The sequence below is a fragment of the Heloderma suspectum genome, chromosome 7 (genome assembly GCF_057233095.1).
Source record: "Heloderma suspectum isolate Gila_16-S chromosome 7, 16-S_ref, whole genome shotgun sequence".
NCBI classification, from domain to species: domain Eukaryota; kingdom Metazoa; phylum Chordata; class Lepidosauria; order Squamata; family Helodermatidae; genus Heloderma; species Heloderma suspectum.
In genome coordinates, this window is record NC_139464.1 from 86022163 (window position 1) to 86042917 (window position 20755).

General features: G+C 47.1%; 1 long non-coding RNA gene across 1 annotated transcript; it reads right to left on the reverse strand.

Moving 5' to 3' along the window:
• Positions 1–3942: 3942 nt before the first annotated feature.
• On the reverse strand, positions 3943–10247 carry LOC146340034 (uncharacterized). Its single transcript, XR_014784573.1, has 3 exons — positions 9876–10247; positions 8573–8740; positions 3943–4927 (listed from the first exon to the last, which is right to left on the reverse strand). It is a non-coding gene; the product is annotated as an uncharacterized LOC146340034 (long non-coding RNA).
• Between the last annotated feature and the right edge of the window lie 10508 nt (positions 10248–20755).

Genomic DNA, 20755 nt, shown 5'->3' on the forward strand with positions numbered 1-20755 from the left:
TGCTAATATTCTTGGTGCTGATTCTATGATGTTATCTGATATTTGGCTAGAAGTGTGACATTTCAGTGTTGCTGCATTAAATAGATTTGTGCTTGTCTGGATTTGATCTGTCAATATGCAGAATATTAAGACAGCACAGACTTCCTGGTATTTTGGAGGGATCCTGACTTTCTCTTGGAACTTCTTTAGCAATTTTGGGGTGATCTAAGAACCACTGGGTGATGGCTATCCCCTTTCCAAATATCATTCATTACTTTCCAGCTTTTTTGATTTCTAAAATCACAAGACCCAACCAATAAGAGGCTGGGGAAAAGAAACAAGCAAAGCACAGACAATAGTCAGGTCTCACCAGCGGGAAAGTGTCAGACTAAAAATTAGTTATATCTGCTCATCTTTCTTGTCACACATGGCCTAGCTTTACGCTTTCTGAATGGTTCTTTTCATCCATCTCTGTTTCTTTCTCACACCACAACATCCTAATTCTTTCATTAATCAGAGATTTAAAATAAGGATTTCAAATTGAGTTTTAATTGGGGCTGTCCTTCGTGAAATGTGTTTACTTATAACATTGCTATCAACACTAATCTAGATATATATCTCTTGAATCAAGCAAAGCATTTAAGGTAATTTGCCAACCAATAAAGTGATTATTTGGCATAGTGATTGTGGAAAGAGCCTAGACAAGAGAAATATCCTGTACAGAGATGCCACACTGTTCAAAGCAACTTGCTTTTCTGCTCACTATGCACTTTATTGCCATCCATCACTCAGGTGTATGGAGAATTCTAACCCACAAAAACTTCCTTTAAAAAAAATGTTATTAGAAATATGACACATTTTAAATAACTAGTTGTTGTTTTAAAATGCAATTAAACAAGCATTCCAGGTACACATTATCGATTATGTAGCACCCAAAGGAAAATATCATCTAAGGTCTTCATCTGTGCTTAAGATCTAAATTTTGCAATCATCGTCATTGTGACAGCCACTTCCATATCTTTATTTCAAATGTATCCCAATAAAATGGATAAAGAATCAAAAGGTAATGCATTGCCTTTGATTTCCTACAGGAGCAACTGAACTCTTTTTGCAGGAAGAAGTGAGATATTGCATAATACTGTTGCATTATATCCCACCTCTCTGTCATGAAGGAATTCAAGGTGACATACATACTGAGGTGTTCTCCCATCCAGGCACTGACCAGATCAACACTTGCTAATCTTCATTAAATTTGCTGCATCCTGTGCCTTCATGAACTATATGGATGAATCTACACATAGCAGTTTTACCATTATCATAATGCAACGATAACTATTGTGCACATGACACCAATGAGCACCAATAGTTATCACTGAAGTATGACAATGGTAAAACTGCTATGTGTAGATTTAGCCTAAATGTAGCTAATTAGCACTGACCTACTTACTTTCCTAACATTCATGTGTACACCCATGACAGTTTCTCAGTGGAGGGACTTGGTCCGCACATGGTTGTTGTTATTTTTGTATCTGTGCATTGGATCCATTTATTAAAATGAACATGGTAGTCTGCACATACAAGAGATTCATATCCACAGCTAATTGCACAAAGGTCTCTGGATTGGGTAGATGAGCCAGTTAAAAGTTGGATATGCCTAACTTTAAAATGGGACAACATATTTGATATGAGTCTAAGTACTGAAATTCCTATCCCTTCTTACTCTATTAATGAGCTGATCATTTAATCATTTCTGACAGCAGTACTCAGTTGAGAGTCATTTCAGTGTTTATTTTCAGCTAATTTTAATTGCCAATGCTCTTTCATATAGGAAAATGGGGGGCTTATTTGTTTCTAAATAAGAAAAAGTGCACAGATATGAATTAAACGTGTTTATCTTAGCCTTTAGAAGTAAGAAGATAGTTAAAAATTATGGTTAGCAATTTCCAATTTAATACCACAAAATGGAATTATTCCAAATTACAAGTGCTTTGATAAAAAAAGAAGTAAATGGACTATTGACTTCCTGTCACTGCTCGTGTGACATGGGTCTTGCATAATTCAACTACTGAAGTGTATCCATAAGGGACAGATAAAGAGCCTGTGCTCAGAAACTAGCAAAATCTATTAGGGCAAGAGGATGACAGTTGCTTAGACATATTATCTCAGAACTGTGGACTGTATTTCAAATTGTCTAAGATCCCTAGAGCAATCTTAAGCTGAAAGAACATGAACTAATATAATTAGGTTAGAGATCACTCCTTCATTGACAGGTGAGCTACAGAATGAGAAATGCAATATTGCAGTTGAAAGAGTTTGACTTCATCACTGATTGCAGCAGGCGGATGCATCTCTTCTTCCCAAATCATACCAGGGCAGGACTCAGGATCCAGGAAACCTGCACACATGTCAAGAATGTAGGCCACAGTTCACCCAGCACCGCGGAACCAGCAGGACAGAATTCTGCCCTTCAGTAGGCCTGTGCTCAGGCCCTTCTTGAGCAGCCACCCTTGTCTGTGGGCAACCGAACTTGCATCGATAAGCTAGCAGACAGGAAGTAAAGTACTTTCATCAGGTACAAGTGATTTCATTTAGCTCTGGCATGTGGAAATGCAGACACCCGGCTTATTCGCTGTCTTGTGAGCTGAAGGTTTTATGTGGGCAAGCAGGAAGGAAACTTGAGAATTTCAGCATTAATGTTTGTTTAAAAATAACTTCCTGAAACTCTCGATTTTGAATGTGCAACAAGTCTTTAAATAGGACTGCAGTGTATTTAGTGCCTGTAGCTGTACTGGTACTTAAGAAGTATTAAGACCCAGCACCACTGCATAACATTTGTGTTTCATACTTAGGTTCAGTTCAGTGATTCTCAGCGGGTGGAGGAGTGGAGTCTGGTGCACACCCACAGCTCCTACATGTAGCAGTTTCTCCATTCACCTCCATGTGCATACAAAAGAATTCATTCATTCATGGCATTTATATCCCACCCTTCTTCAGTGGCATTAAACAGCCCCTGGATATGTCTGGTTTCAGCAATATAGCTCTGTGCAGAGAGCCAAGAATGCATGTGTGTGTGTGTGTGTGTGTGTGTGTGTGTTTAGATGCAGTCATTTGTATTCACATTTATTTCATGTTTAGCATTATGGAAGGTCTATTTGTTCATCCCCAGCTGTCTCTCTGTTATTTCTGCTTGTATGTTTTGCCATCATCACACACTGTCATCTTTTCTCCCAAGCCCTCCTCACACCATACACTTTCCTTATCCATCCATAATATTATCGTCCACCCTGTTGAACAAGCACATAAGGATGGGTGCGATTAAGAACTAATCATAGGTTAATTATGGGTTGTTTAACCCATGATCAACCGATAGTGCCTTGGCATTGGCACATCATGAAACTAGCTCTGATCAGGCTGATAGAAGGTTGATTATGCAAAGTGGAAGTGGCATGTCCAGGCATGCATCGCGGCAAATCCTGGTTTACTTTATTGACCCAGGATTTGCTTACATGCAAATCATGCCAGTGTATCCCCGAGGTTCCTTGGCCTCATAGATTTTATCTATGAGGCCCAGTGTTCTTCCACATTTTTATTAATGACTTGGAGGAGGAGGTGCAGGGAATGCTGATCAAATTTGCAGATGACACAAAATTGCGCAGGATAGCTAATACTTTGGAAGACAGAAACAAAATTCAAAGTGATCTGGATAGACTGGAGCTCTGGGCAGAAAACAACAGAATGACATTTAATAGGGATAAATGCCAAGTTCTGCACCTAGGAAAAAGAAACCAAATGCACAGTTACAAGATGGGGGATACGTGGTTCAACAACACTACAAGCGAGAAAGATCTTGGAATTGTTGTTGATCACAAGCTGAATAGGAGCCAACAATGTGATGTGGCTGCAAAAAAGGTAAATGTTCTTTGCGAGCAGAGATGGGTCAAAGAAGACGCAGACAACAAGCTTGGATTGAAAATTGGGCCACATTTATTGAAATATTTGCAAAGGGGTAACTAGGACAGGCATCTAACTGTGTCAGCGTCTAGCTGACACTTCTAGGGTGAAAACACACCCAGCCTGAGGGGTGGTGGTGATCTCGCCATCCCTCTGGACTGCCCCTTCTGGTGGAGGTAGACCTTCCGGTGTCACCCCCAACCCGGTGCCGCAAAACACCTGGGTGAGTGAGTAGGGTTGGTCTCCCAGGCAACCCTTATCCCCCCGCCGAGCCACACAACCCGTTCGGGGGGCCTCAGATGTCACCTGTCACCATAAGGTGCCTCTGCGTGCACACCATCCCTACTCCCTTTCCTGTTTTGCTCGTCCTAGCCGCCACAGGAGTCACAAGCCTATTGCTTGTGAAACTCCCCCCACCTGCGCAGAAGAACTTCCCGCAGGCCCCTTTGCAGATCGGCCAAAAATAAGTCGTTGCCTATGTCTGACAGGTGGACTCCGTCCTGCCTGTAAAGCTCCCTCCTAGTCCAATGGATTCCTTGGTGGTTGATATAACCGTCACCATGCTCAGACAACCCACGTGCCAATTCTCTGTTCACCTTGCGCCGGGTCCGTTCCATGGCCGCATTGCTCTGCGCCCTCCACATGATTCTCGGGAGCATTGAGGACCATAATATGGTCACCCCCGGCCAACGATGTTGGATTGTCCACAGATCAGCCAATGCCTGCTCAATCAAGACCTTTCCAGGCTTGTAGCCCAGGTCGTTCCCTCCTAGGTGCAGCACCAGGACCTGTGGAGGGAAACTGACCAAACCTCATTGAAAGAGTGTGGGAAGAAGACTGTCCCAACGCATACCCCATCGGCCGAGCCATTGTATTGCCACCTGTTGGGGAAACTGCAGCCGGGATCTGAAGGCCGACGTAGAAGCTCTGCGGGCAGCCCAAAAAACCATACTGTGCCCACAAATGAGCACCTGTACTGGCGTCGGTCGAATCCCATCTAAATAAAACATTGGGGAAGGTGAAGAGAATCATCATGAAGCATCACGCAACTTGCGAATGTAAGAGCGGAAGGCCCTGGAGCGCCATCTCCCTACCGCCTTCACTTGCTTGGAAGAAAAGCCTATGGCAGCTGCCATAGAGGCCGCCCCAATATGGAATGAGTGAGTCCCTAAACGATAATGCCCCAGACCCAGTGTGGTCAAGGCTAACTTGGTGACTGCCCAAAATTGGAACTTTGTCAGTGGTGAACTGTCAGCATGGCAAAATAGGGGACCCTCCTTTGCCCCGCGATGCTCAGAGAAAGCCTGCAAGGCCCAGACAGGGCATAACCCGTCAGCCTGGGCCTGGTTAAGGGTCACCAATGTTCCCTTGCCTGACTGATCGGTTTTTGAACGTCGAATATGGAGGTGAATCAGGTTAGAATGGATCAGGATATCGGAATACCTCAAGGCCCTCCCGGTGGTGTCGGATTTGGATGCCCAGACCAGTTCTGAAATCCTAAGGGCCCCAAAAAAGGCTGTTAAGGCTGCAGCGTGAAAGAGGGAGGCTTCGTATGGAGAAGAGCAAATGGAGGGCCACAATGCCCGAAGCCCTATAAGAATAACTGGCGACAAAGGATGTCTGGAGTCTGGCAGGGCAGGAAACATCCGTGCCCAGCCTTGCACAGCCTTCCTGATTCGGAAAACTGAGGTGGAGTCCTCCACCCCTCGCACTTTGGCCCAGAAGGCCAAAGAGGCGAGCTTCCCCGAAATGGTCCTAGCAGATAGTCCCTTATTATGCAGATGTACACAGAATTGTAACAAGTGGTCCACAGGTAAGGGCCACACATCCTGCAACTGCAGTCCACACCTGAAGGTGCTAAATTCCCTACCTGCTTTCTCGTAGGTAGCTCTAGTGCTGGGGGCTATAGAATTCAGGATAGCGTGTTCGACTTGAGAGCGCCAATCTCCCACAGTTCATCTGGCATGGGGTCTGGCAGCGGACGTGCCCACGGAGCCAACGCACGGAACCGGTCGATCTGGTTTCGTGACAAAGCATCGGCTACAGGGTTCCTCAGACCTGGCACGTGGCGGGCACGGAACCATATGTTGTGGTGTAGGCATTGGAGGGTAAATGCTCTAACTAACTCCATAACCCTTTGGTTTCTGGAGGATAAAGTATTAATGACGTGCAGTACCGCCAAATTGTCACACCAAAAGAGAGTGACAGAGTTGGCCATCAATTCTGCCCAAATATGTACAGCCACGTAAATGGGGAAGAATTCCAGGAAGGTGAGGTCACGACAGATACTGCCGGCAGCCCAGCTCTCTGGCCACTGGCCCCGGCACCACCGGTTTCGCCAAATTAGCCCAAAGCCAAAGGTGCCAGCCGCATCCGAATGGATCTGCATGTCAGCTCGTAGAAGTAACTCACACCTCCAAAAGGAGATGCCGTTAAAGTCTCTCAAAAATTTAAGCCATACTCGCAGGTCCATGCGCATAGCAGAGGTGACTCTGGTGCGATGATGCGGTAGTCGAAGACCCCGCATTGCCCAGCTGAGCCGTCGCAGGAATGCGCGGCCGGGGGCCACTACCCTACAAGCGAAGTTCAAATGGCCAACGATCTCTTGGAGGGCTCTAAGGGAGACTTTACGAAGGTGCAAGATGGATTGGATCTTATTCCTAAGTACTAGCAATTTATCAAGAGGGAGACGAGAACACTGTGCGAGGGTATCGAGCTCGATCCCTAAGAACGTCAAAGTAACAGCTGGGCCCTCTGTCTTCTCGTGTGCCAAAGGGACACCTAAATCTGAGGACAGGGATATGAATGCCTTAATCAGGTCAGAGCATTGACTGCCGTCCCTGGGTCCAGCAAACAAGAAGTCATCCAAATAATGAACCACATCGCCACAGCCTGTCTTATCCCGTATGGCCCATTCCAGAAAGGTACTAAATGTTTCAAACATGGCGCAAGAAATGGAGCATCCCATAGGGAGGGCGCGGTCAATGTAAAATTTGTCCTGGAAGGAAAATCCCAGCAAATCAAAGTCCAGAGGATTGATAGGCAAAATGCGAAAAGCGGATTTGATATCACATTTGCCCATCAATGCCCCGTGGCCCAGGGCTCTTATCATGGCTACCTCAGTGTTGAAGGAAGTGTACCGCACGGAGCATAGGGAATCTGGGATTTCATCGTTAACAGACTGACCTTTGGGGAAAGAGAGGTCATGAATTAACCTGAACTAACCAGGCGATTTCTTGGGGATAATTCCCAAAGGGGAAATCCACAGGATGGGTAGTGGGGGCGAGGGAAAGGGGCCGATGACCCGACCTGACTGAACTTCTTTGTTTATTTTGTCTTGCACTAAGCGCCGCATGCTAAGAACAGACCGGTGGTTACCGGTCAAATACGGCTTTCGCAGACCCATAAAGGGGATCCTGAAACCCAGTATAAAGCCGCGTTCCAAGTAGATCGCTGCCCAACGATTTGGGTAACGCCTTAGAAGTTGAAGGAGCGGAAGAATCTTAACTGGGCTGGGGCCCTTTGTGAGGGGGAGGGTGCCCACCGCCATGTTTTCTGCCACCACGGCCATCCCTTGGGGAACCTCTCCAACCTCTGGCTCTCGGGCAGGAGGAGCAGGAGCGTTGACCACCACAAAGAGAGCACTCGTGCCGGAAGCGGCATGGGTTTCGGGAACAGGAATCTTTGGAGCTGAACTCCCAGCACAGCCAGCGGTGTTGAACCCGCAACTAGGCCTAACGGCTATTGCGGGCGACAGCTTGGCCAGGATGTGGCCGCTGTCGGACCTGTCGCCGAAGCCTGGCCTAGAAGGGGTCATGAATTGGAGCCAAAGGTCCTGGTCCTTCAGATCCCAGCACATGGAGGGATAAATGGAGGCCCTCCTATGAAAGGCTTCATCGTAGGCCAGCCATGCACTCCCTTCATATTCGGTGTAAGCCCTGTATATTATGTCAAGGTATTTGGTGAGAACCCAAGCCCTCTCAGGGAATCTCTGTTGGAGGATGCCAGCGTAAATTAAAAAACCAGTTCGCCCATGTGCGAGGCACTTTGCGGGCTTTGCTCCGCTCAGGATCTCGGTCTCGGGACCTATCTTTATCACTGGGTTCGGGCTCACGAAAGAGCAGGGCAAAGACATCAGTAAATTCACCCCGCAGAATTTTTTCTCTGGTGGCAATGGTTAAGTGAAAACCAATAGGGGAGGAAGTAGCACCAGTGGGCATAGATCCTCTACTCAGGTTGGCACGTGTGTCAATCGCGGACAACTGTGGGGCTAGGAGAGGAGGAGATAGGGAAGCCAGGGGGTTCTGAAAAGAACCGGCGGGCCCCTGCCAAACACTGGCGGAGGCGACGTTAATTGGATGAGGCTGGAGCAGTGGCGGAGCCGACATGGTGGCATCTCCTGCTAAGGGGAATGAAGTGCCAGGCCCCACTGAATTAGGTGGGCTAGCCACCGGAGCAGTTGAGCTGAGAGTTGAGGCCGAGGCAACGGGCTGGGGAGTACTAACTGGGGAGGCTGAAGTAACTGAAGGAAGTGAGGGAGGGGGAACTGGGCCACCCTGAAGAGTAAACCATGGCAACCAACCCCATGGGGTGATTTGTCCCATGCCCGGCCATGCGAATTGAGGTGCCAAAGCAGTCTCACCTGTATCAATCGTAGGTGTGTTCTGATCCCTAGCTGGAAAAACCGACGTTGCTGCTTGTGCGCCCAGGGAAGATGAGGCCACAGAAGGGAGGAGCTCCCCTGAAGGCGGTGCGCCTTCTGGAAGAGCCGAGGAAGAGGAGGTGGATGCCTCAATAGCGTCTAGACGAGCTGAAATAGAAAGAAGCAACGAGTGTTGGGTCTGCTGCCGCTTTCGCTTAGGTTGGACTGCTGAGAGTTTTTGGGGCCTGGCTGGGAGAGGGAGAGGTATCCCCGAGGAACGCTCAGCAGCTTCCAAACGAGAAAGAATTGATGACAATACCGGGTCTGAGTCCTCATCAGACTCAGAATCAGGCCTTGGCAGCGGTCTTTTGGGGAGGGGGGGAGGGGCCCTCCCTTTACCTTTCTTACCACCTTGGCCCTTCTTGGGAGGCATGATGCAAAAGGTAAGTTAAGCTTAGCTGCTACCGACTGAAGTAAGCAAGTGGGCATGCCGGGCAACAGGCAGCTATCACACAATCTTCACAATCAGTGGATACGCGTTCCAGACCGAGAGATTAAAGCTTAAGAGGTGCAGCAAAGTGGGGGTTTTTTTTGGGGGGGGGAAGGAAACGCGCTTGAGCCTGGGCACCCTCAGCTGAGGGCGCCCTAGCTCAGGAGGTGCCAAAGAGGCAGCCGCGGCTGCTTCAATAGTTTAAGTAATTAAATTTATTTATTTATTTATTTATTTTGGGGGGGGAGATGCCAACAGGAGAATAGCAAGGCACTGGGGGGGAAAAACCTAGTCCCTGGCCCTGCCGTCAGACTCCCCTCCCCACCAGGCAGCCTAAACTGTCGAGCTGGGGGGGGGAGGCAGGCACGCAGCTGCCAGGACAGCCGGAGCTGGCAAATGCGAGAGCCACGCTCAACGTGCGCCGCCGCCTCAACTCGCCGCCACCAGCCCCAGAGGCCCAGCGAGGTAAGCGAAAGGCCGCGGCCAGCGGAGGCCGGCGGGAGGCGAGCCTGGCAGACCGATACGCCGGCCAGCAGACAGGCCAGGAGGCAGCCAGCCAGCCTGCCAGTCGGCCAACAAAAAAGGGCCGGGCGATTGAGAGACCGTGCGGGCAGGTGAGCGAGCGAGCGAGCAAGCGGGCAGGCAAAGGAACGATGGGGCGGGTGATCGAGCGGGCGGGCAGGCAGGCAGGCAAAGAAACGGGGGGGCGGGCGGGCGACCGAAGTGATTGGGGGGGTGAAGAAAGGCCGAGAGGGCAGGCGGGCGGGTGCGCGCCGCCCCACCCGGACCCCGGGAAGGAGTAAGACGCCTCACCCAGGCACGCGAAGAAGAGGGATCACGTGCTCGAACGCAGCCGCCGCGCCGCCGGCCAAACCGGGGCTGCGGTGGGCGCTCGAGGAAAGGAGCCGGCAGGGAGGGAGGGAGGAAACGATATCACCAGTAATGTTGGCTCTCCTGACGGCCAGCAGGCACCGTCCCAGAGGGAGCGGCGCCGGAGCGCACGAGACCCGCCGCGAGTGTCGGCAACTCGATAGCCGCGCGTGAAGAGAAGGTTTGGCGTGCAGAAGCACGCTGAGTCCCGGTGGCTGGAAAGATGACGACGAAGCTGGTCTCCAGCAGGCGAGAATCCCTCGTCAAATCCAGGCGAGTCTTTAGTTCTCAATAGCTGCGTCGCGCCAAAGAGCTGAGATAGGGAGGGGGGTCGAGTTTAAGACAACTTGGCCCGCTCCTCCCTGACTGGTGGTGCGACCGGGGTGCACCAATCAGAGGCCCATACGTCTTATCACCCCACCCGCCCGCAATGCCCCCCCCCTTTCAGCCAGACAAGCTGGCGCCGGGTAGGGCATTTTGGGCTGCATTAATAGAAACATAGCTTCCAAATCCCGGGAAGTACTAGTTCCCCTCTACTCAGCACTGGTTAGGCCTCATCTGGAGTACTGTGTCCAGTTCTGGGCACCACATTTTAAGAAGGATGCAGTCAAACTGGAGAGGGTTCAGAGGAGGGCAACAAAGATGATCAGGGGACTGGAAACAAAGCCCTATGAGGAGAGACTGAAAGAACTGGGCATGTTTAGCCCTGAGAAGAGAAGACTGAGGGGAGATATGATAGCGCTCTTCAAGTACTGAAAAGGTTGTCACAGAGAGGAAGGCCAGGATCTCTTCTTGATCATCCCAGACTGCAGGACACAGAATCATGGGCTCAAGTTACAGGAAGCCTGACTCCAGCTGAACATCATGAAAAACTTCCTGACTGTTAGAGAAATACGACAATGGAACCAATTACCTAGGGAGGTGGTGGGCTCTCCCACACTAGAGGCATTCAAGACGAGGCTGGACAGCCATCTATTAGGGATGCTCTGACTTGGATTCCTGCATTGAGCAGGGGGTTGGACTCAATGGCCTTGAAGGCTCCTTCCAACCCTACTTTTCTATGATTCTATAATAGATTACAACAGATTATTTCTACTCCTATTATGCTTATCATGAGTATGGATTCCTGTTGTGACATTTTCTGCTCTAAATACTTTTCACATGCAAACATAATTAACCCTCTATCCATCTGCAAAACAAATGGGCCTAGAATTGAAGGTGGAGAGGTGCAGCTAATTTGAGCGCTGTCGGTTGAAAAAAGTAATGTGATACATTGTTATCACTGTCTTTCTCACTCCGGGGGCCATTAAAATTCAAATGCCTCATACTAATAATAAAGATTAGAGCAAGCACAGGATAAAATACACTATAAATGTGACTACATTTATTTGACAGTGACTGTAGTGAAAATGAATGGAGTGGTGCAAATTTAAAACTTGGTCTTCATTATAATCAGGGAAATGGAAATGCTGGGGTTCAGTCAATGGCTTCCCAAACTTGTTTTCCAATAAAGGGAAAAGAAGTTGAGAGTTAAATGCTATGAGCTCTCAAAGACAGAGAATACACGACTGAACGACTGAACAACAACAAAAATGTGTATATATATATATATATATATATAATCAATTAGGCTGCATCCAGAATGCCATGCATTTTGTGGATCTCAAATTTGTTTGGATCTAGGCTAAGTTAGTCATACTTCAGTCCTATTGAAAGCAATGGAACGAGTCAGACATGAATGACTTGTCCCATTGATCTCAATGGGCCTAAAGCATGATTAATGATTTATCAATAAACTATATTTATTTAGTTATGTAATAGATTAACATTGCTTACCATATTTTAAACATATGTCTAATATGTCTAATATGTAGTAAAGTAGCAGCAAGAAACTGTATCTCCAGTCCAGATGTAGTCATTCCTAAATGAGGCATTTATGCCTGGCTAGTTGTCCAGAACATGGATCAGGATGTGCCTTAAAATGTACCTTAACATGTGTATTCTATTGAAATCAATACTATGGCCTGGTTTACACATAACGCTAACCCATGGTTGTTGAATTCTGGGTCGTAGTGATACGTGAACAAACAACGGTTTGTTAATAACAAACAACTGAGAAAGAGAATCTATGGTTTGTTGCTGGGTTGCAAAGTCTGGGTTGATTAAACCATGGGTTGTCGTTACGTGTGAATCCAGAACCGTGAGTTGTTCATGGGTTGTTTTGCCAGGCTACAGAGGCTGCAGGCAAGAGTGGTAAAAAATCCAGCTGCTCTGCATGCAAGTACTATAGCGCCACAAAGGCATTTGGGATATAGGGCAAGAATGGGTGAAGGAAGACAACATAGGGATTGAGAAAACAAACCACAATTTATTCTTTTGTCTGCCAGACAAATTCTGAATAGGGAAATAAACCATGGATTAAATGAACCATGGGTTAGCATTATGTGCAAACCAGGCCAGTGTGAACAGATAGTATATACCCACGGTCCATACACCTTCTGATATGTATTTGGATGTGCATCCAGTTTGTTCTGGTTGGTGATCTAACAAAGGATAGATGAATGAAAGTCTGCTTATGAGAATGGAACTCATTGACTGCTGTGAAGTCTCTGAATTTAGAAGCAGACATGAAAACTGGTTAGCCTACCCTATTATTGTGTATTTAACGTCACCACGGCCCATGACAATATGGGGCACAAAGAAAAAAGGGTGGTGTTAAGAGATACAGTAGTACGTTCCAGTATTGTTTGGTGTCCCTAGCTGTTGAATTGTTTAGGCCAGACCATGTATCTGTGGATGTCCCAAGAATTCTGTGTTCCTTATACCTTTTAGATAAATGATAAATCAGTAATCTATACAGCAGATAGATTTGGAATTGTTGCCACTTCTCCTTAAAACATACTATCTCTGCTAAGCTCAAGAACTGAACTGTTTGAATTTCAAATTTACCTTACATTAGAATACATTAACTGAACAGACAGCAATGGACTAAAGATGGCAGGGCAGGAGGTTGACTAGAAGTAGAAAGATGAAATTGTGACTTTTCTGTACCCCTGAGGGATGATTTCATAATCACATTTTAAAGTAACTAACACTTCAGTAGCATTCAGTGCTTTCCTTTCTCAAGGAATTTTCAACCAAGGTGGAAAATAGGATGCAGTAGTCTGTCTGGTTAAACAAGGAATAAGGCTACTGTCAAATGTCACTATGTATGACAATTGTATGACAATAGTATTTTGCTTACTAGCAACTTTGCATATACTGAAATAGATGGACCAACTGTTCAGCAATTATCAACTCAAAAAGGTGCTGAGTAAGCAAAGGAAAGTTGACAAATGTAGAACTGGGTTTGTAAAACCACTGCAATCAGTCTCAATGATTGTTCATATTAAGTCAGGTGGTAATTTGCTGTGACTTCTCACATCTTTCTCATTCAAGTGCTCTGTCAATATTCTATTTACATGGCTTAAATTGCTGAGAGCTATAGGAGGGGAAAAACTGCACTCAGTCCCTGAGAATATATTGACCTTTTCCACTGTTTTAAAACAGTTGTGCCCCTGTTGATGTTTGATTTACATATCTGTGTAATTGAAATGTATAGGGTCAAACTGAGTTCAGTGAGAATTTTACTTGACTAAGAATTACAGTAGTTTGTACCGAACATTTGACTTTGCCTTCAACTTTGTTTCAGCACAGCATGTTTTGACTCCTAACACTTTTCCTCAGGATTGCTAGGAGATAATGCTAATCTGTCATTTATGTAACCAGTAGTTTGTTGCCCATCTGGCAGACGATTGAAGAAACCATGGTTTGTTCTCTCAATCCCTGGGTTGTTTGTTCCCCTACTCCTTCACCCACTCCCTCCCTGTATCTCAAATGTCTTTGTGGCACTTGAATACTGGCATGTAGAGCAGCTGGTTTTTTTGACCACTTGTGCCCACTGCCTTTGTAACCTGGTAAAACAACCCATGAACAACCCATGGTTCTGGGTTCATGCATAAGAACCCATGGTTTATACAACCCAGAGTTCAAATCAAACAACAAACCATAGGGTCTCTTTCTGGGATGTTAGTGGTTAACAAATCATGGTTTGTTAGCACAACTGTGTTCACACATCATGACATCTCAAAATTCAACATCCCATCCAGTGGGTTAGCATTTGTGTGACCAGGCCAACGCCCTTGTTAAGATGTAGTGAAACAATGGATTCCAGTTATGAGAACCTGAATGGGGCACTGGTTGTTCTTCTCCCCATCCCATCTCCCTGTCTTCCTTCAGTCATGACTTGGGGAGGGATCACAACTTCTTTCTTTGGAGGAACCATAGGTTTGTGGTAAAGCACATGTTCAATCCCTGGCACCTACCAAGACTGGAGGGCTTCTGCCAGTCAGGATAATAGTCTGACATGGTATGAGGCAGTTTCCAGTGGGTTGGATCCAGTGGTGTAACTTGACTGAAGGAACTACTTCTATCACAGCTTTCAGGTCAGACTGGGAATAGTGAGTAATTCTCACCTGAGGAAAGTATAGGAGAAAATTCCTATGCTCTTAACTTCATTCTCTTTCTTGGAAATCCTATAGGATTTTGCAAAAACCTTGGATGATTGTTTCTAGTTGAGTAAAACAGGGTACTGAATTTTCAACCACCTGTTGTTCTGTCAAAAATTCACTTCAATACGACCCTCTGCTTGTTGCTCCCCGTCACATATATAATTCCATAAAGCTGGCTAGAACCTGATAGGGAGCAATAGGACAGGGGAGCCATTCTCATTTTTTGATCAGGTGATCAGTACGTGACACACTGCATGAGAACTCATTGAAAGGAGATAGGAATATGGTGACTCTGCATACAGGGATCATGCTATAGAAATATTTTATTTTAACGGGGCCAGCCCTACCATTAGGCAGCCTGAGGTGGCCACCTCAGGCAGCTGATTTCGGATAGGGATGGACAGACTCACCCCAGTCTGCCTCGGGTGCCGCTCGCTGGACCCCTGGTGGCTGGCCGCCCCTGCTCACTGCACCACACAAACAGCTGGATGGTCTGTGGGCACCTGACATGTGGTGTGCTGCTGCTGCCCGTTCCCTCAGCGAGCTGCCATTTTGTGTGAAAATGTCAGCTCATTCTTTCATGTAAAGGGCCTTTTATGCAAATGACAGCTGTGAGGCGGCCATTTATGCAGGATTATAGGCATAAATGGCCCATTTATGCCTGTAATCTTGCATAAATGGCTGCTTTACGGGACTGCCGTGCTTGCCCGACTAGGCACTCGGTGGGTCCGGCAAACGTGGTGGTCTACGGACTGGAGTTTGGGAGGCCAAATGCTGGGAGGGGGGAGAGTCCTCCAGACTCCACCTCCCTCCCCTTGGACTCCTGCAAAATCTTTAATTTTGGATGTCATGAAAGGGCAGGTTATTTGATTTATCATTGTTGTATTTTTACTGCAAGGGAGGGGGAGAAGTGCTAGTGAGATTTTCTGCCTCAGGTGTTAAAACAACATGTCTGGCCTTGAGTACTATGCACCTTTGGGGCAGGGCTGGGGGAGGCACCATTTGATGCTCTGCCTCAGGCAACAAAATGTCTCAGGCCAACACTTGTTCTAAATTATGATGCTTGAAAGATCCCGTGATCTGCTCTTCTAGCCTTTCCCCAGTTACAGAGGATACAAGAAAGGGCAGGATCATGTGGCCTGGATAATCATGGCACTGGCATGCACTAGAGTTGCCCTTGGGCTTCTCCCCTTTATAGAGCTCCTGTCTGTGAAATGTACAGTGCTCAGTTTTCAGATAAATGTTGTCTGTTACCACCCTTTATGCGTCTAAGGGCCAAATGTTACCCTTTGATGTTAAGATGTACCTATCTCTTTTCTTCTTTTTTATTCTAAAGTAAGTACAGGGGACCTGATACAGATCAGGACCCTGGTGTGGGGTGTAGGGGCTTTAACCTTTCTCCTCATGCTGTGGTCCCAGTCCAGACTGGGGGTGTGGGTCACGCCTGCAATTTACAATGCAATTTACATCTGTTTGAATGGATCACTTTTTGGCAATGTATATTGCAGCCATGGGAAGCCCTATATGGATCAGAACCACAGCAGGGGGCAGAGGGCTAAAGCCCCCTAACCCCCTGCTAGAGTTCTGATCCACCTTGGCCCCCCTGCACTTACTTTAGGATAAAAAAGAGGAAAAAAAAGATGTAGTTGCTAGCCTACGTCTTTAAAGTGACATGTAGTTTGGCCCTATGGGATGCTTTCAACATCACAACTTAAAAGTACAGGATACTCCCACATGTCACTCTCATATCTAAAGATGTTATATGGGAAGAGTTAATGCACAGTGGTGCTTTTGAACAAGATAGTGCTGAGGATCTCTGTCACCAGCACAACAGAAGAAATAAATATTCAGTTTTGCAAGGTTTGCAGTTTTCCTCTGTATTTTGCCCTGTCTGCTAGAATCCCCCAGGGATCTGTTCTCAGCCCTCTGTTATTCTTGCTCTACACACTATCCCAAGGTGACCTCCTCAAACTTTAGGGCTTCTAGTACCACCTATATGCTGGTAACACCCAGGTTGACTCTCTACACTGACCTTTCATCCTTTGTACAATCCCATATCACCAGCTGCTACCTTTCTGATATGTGAGAGCCAGTGTAGTGTAGTGGTGAGAGTGGAGGACTGGGAGCCGGGAGATCCGGGTTCTAGTCCCCACTTGGCCATGGAAGCTCACTGGGTGACTTTGGGCCAGTCACAGACTCTCAGCCCAACCTACCTCACAGGGTTGTTGTTGTGAGGCTAAAACGGAGAGGAGGATAATGTAAGCCGCCTTGGGTTCCTTGCAAGAGGAAAAAAGGCGGGATATAAATGCAATAAATAAATAAATAAATAAATAAATAAATAAATAAATATTTCTACCTGGCTTTCAATAACATTTCAGCAGGGAAAGCCCTGCATCACTGTTGGAATGGAGAAATGAAAACTAGTGAGATGACAGAGTCTTACATTATGTATCCATTTCCAGTCCCAGTCTGTAGCACATCTGCCTTTATCAAAGAAAAACACAAGGTGATATAACATTGGCAATCAGATGTCTCATCGCCCTCTCAAATTCATTACATCCAAGACTGCACTTCTCATCATCCCTCCTCAGTGTTCTCCTCATATATTCTCTATGTCACCTGACATCACTATTAGGCACAAAACCTTGTCTGTTCTTTGATTCCTATTTCTCCTTTGCCAGATCTGTCACCTCTTCCTGCTCAAATTGTCAAAATCCCCTCTGCTCCTCAGTAAAAACTTTGGTGATGGTTTCTACTGCAACAGTCTTTCCCTGAGCCATTCATTGTTACATCTCAGCCCTCTCACCTCTATCCAGAATTCATCTGCCAAAACTTCTCTTCTCAGTTAAACCAAGTGATGCTTTTTCTCAGTTCAGTTCCCTGTAATTCTCCCTACCAGCTTCCTGTAGCTCCTGTATCCAGCACTAGGACCTTTTCAAGAACTTTCATGGTCTTGCCTCCCCCCTTATCTCCCCACCCTCAGATCCTAATATGATCTTCACTCCTCCTTCTCCATCACCCCCAGTCATCCAAAAGGTCTCCTCTTCCCTTTAATAACTGTCCTTTCTCCCATAGAACACCTATGCGATGCCTCCTCGTTCTTTCTCTTCCTTGAATTGCTTTTCAAAACCACTCCTGTGAAGTCTCTGGCCCACTCCCTTAGACTTCATCCCCTGCTGAAACAGCCTAAGTAACTGAACTGATCCACATTCTTAGGATCACATTCTGTGATCCTGCAGACCAAACTACACCTGACATTAAATATGTCACTTGGTTTTAAAAGTAGGCACAGTGTGTGTGTGTGTGTGTGATTTTCATTGAATGCACAGCATGCAGCAGGGAGAAGTTTAACCCACCACTGCAACCACAATCCCAGTGAAAATAAGCTGCCCCACATTCTGCTATTAGCCTTAGGGGAAAAATCTCCCATTGGCACTAATGGGATCTTTTTTCTCTAAGGCTAATGTATTTATGGATTTTCATCAGTATCATTGACTGGGAAGGAAGGCTTAAACCTTCCCATATGCTGTGATTCCAATGAAAATTGCCCCCTCCAAAAGTAACAACAACAACAACAACAACATCATCAACAACAACAAATATATATATATATATATATATATATATAAATCTGACTTACTTTGAAGGGACACGATTAGCATCACAGGACGTTTGGCCCTGCATGTTCCAGTTCCTCCAAGCAGGAACCTGTATTTTTGTATGTTATTGCTTAAAATGCCATGTGTATTGACACTGCTATATAAATACATGCATGCAACATAAAATGCCCTGACTGCCTGTTCTGGAAGGAAGGATATCAAGTTTTAAAGTACATAAATCTCAGGGATGGGAACATACAGTTGTGTTGGGTGGTGGTGGTGAATGTAATCCGTCAAGTAGCTTTATTATTTATGTATTTATTTATTTTAAAAAGTTGCTTTCAAATCTCTATTGCGTCTACATATTCCAGAGGTGATTTTTAATGCTAATGGGAAACTTGTCATGCCAGAAGATTTCTTTATGGTTTTTCCTGTCAGGAAAGACTAGCAGTCCTTGACTCGCCGCTTTTAGCTCTGATCCTTCTTTGACATCAGCCGCAACCGATTTATCTCTCGCCCTCAATCCCTTCCTTAAAGCATTTGGAAGGTTCAGTGGCATTTACTTTTCTGAAATGCTGCCTTTACTCACTTCATGTCAGTGGTATGGGATCACCTTTAAATGAGGTTTTTTTGGCCACTGATTTAGTATGGATGTGAAAAATAAAGTGACCGTTAGCCTTTACACAGTGGCTTTTAAACACTCCTTGAGAAGCTTGTTCTCTATACATCTTTGAAGACTTGTCAATGGTTTGTAGTCTACAGTTGCGGGTGCATAGGGGGGAGAAATGACGAGACAACACAAATAGAGTTGGGATAAAACTGGGCCACATTTATTGACATATTACAATCTGCGAAGGAAGCACTGGCTGGCACATAGAAAACAAGTAATCATGACAGGTATAGAGTGAGGCATTTGTCGTCTGAGGCATGGCGTCTACTGTAGCCACCCTGCAGATCGATCTACCCAATTCTGGGCTGGGAGACCTTCCCCTGTCACCACCCCTCGGGCCACGGAACCCGAGTGGGTGAGGAGGGTCAGCCTCAGAGGTAAGCCTTATCTCCCAACTCGGGGCCACAAAACCCGGAGCCGGGAGCCTTGGGCCTTACCAGTCACCTGAAACGGTGCCCACGAATGCTCACCTGTCCTCTCCCCCAGTGGAGTGCCCACCCAGAACAGCCAGTACAGTTATGTGACCGGATAAAAATAGCAATCGGATGATACCAATTAGCCTACATTACTCCCTATCCCACCAGCAGTATGAAGTAGGCAAAAAACCCATAGCCTGGCCAATCTGGCTAAGAGCAAAATTCCTACTCGGCCCCCAATAGGGCAACCAGTACAACCCACACTGCATGTTGGGTGGGAGGGAGGGAGCCAGAAAAGCCAGAATGAATGAGGAAAGGGGGCGGGGAGGCCTAAATATCGGCCAGCTCAGCCCCCACCCCACCTGGACGTTGGGAGCGAGGGCAAATGGCCTTAGATCTTGTCCCGCCCTTCCCCCCCACCCGCAACATTTCCCCCACACGGCCAGGCAAGCCGGACGCGGGGTGAGGGGACTTGCGGATGCATAGGGGGGAGAAATGACGAGACAACACAAATAGAGTTGGGATAAAACTGGGCCACATTTATTGACATATTACAATCTGCGAAGGAAGCACTAGCTGGCACATAGAAAACAAGTAATCATGACAGGTATAGAGTGAGGCATTCGTCGTCTGAGGCATGGCGTCTACTGTAGCCACCCTGCAGATCAATCCACCCAATTCTGGGCTGGGAGACCTTCCCCTGTCACCACCTCTTGAGCCACGGAACCCGAGTGGGTGAGGAGGGTCAGGATCAGAGGTAAGCCTTATCTCCCAACTCGGGGCCACAAAACCCGGAGCCGAGAGCCTCGGGCCTTACCAGTCACCTGAAACGGTGCCCACGAATGCTCACCTGTCCTCTCCCCCTGTGGAGTGCCCACCCAGAACTGCCACAGGAGGGCGACAAGCCTCTGCTTAGTCACCCTCCCCCCAACCTACGCAACAAAACACTCCTTGATGCCCCTTCGCAGATACTCCAACAAGAAAACATTGCCTAGGTCAGAGATGACTACCATCTTCAGGGATCCCAACCGTCATTCCAGGCCCCTCTCGGCAGCAGGATGGATCCAATGATGGCAATTCTGGGCCAGCGACACCGAATCAGCTGTAAATCTCAGGCTTGAAGAATCAGGGCCTTGCCCTTCAGCAGGCATCAATCGTTCCCCCCATGTGCAGAACCAGAATCTGCGGGGGAACCTTCACCGGCCCTTGCTGGAAGAATGTGGACAGGAGGCGCACCAACACATGCCACGTCTGCACAACCACTGGATGGTGGCACACCGGCTGAGCCCCAGCTAGGCTCCGCCACTTGAGGAGGCACTCTGACTAGCCCAGAGAACCATGCTGTGCCCCAAGATGAGCACGCATACTGGTTCCCTCGCACTCCGGACATCTGAAAGAACAAGAGACAAACATGTGAACACCAGCGTCCTCATGTCCGAAAAGGCCCAGCAGGGGCCTTGCAGAGGCCCAATACGCCTTGGAGCTCCACCTGCCGACAGCCTGCACTTTGTCTGATGTGAGCCCCAGAGACACGGCGCAAGCCCAACACCTTCAAGGCCACAGAGTGACTACCCAGAACTGATGTTTG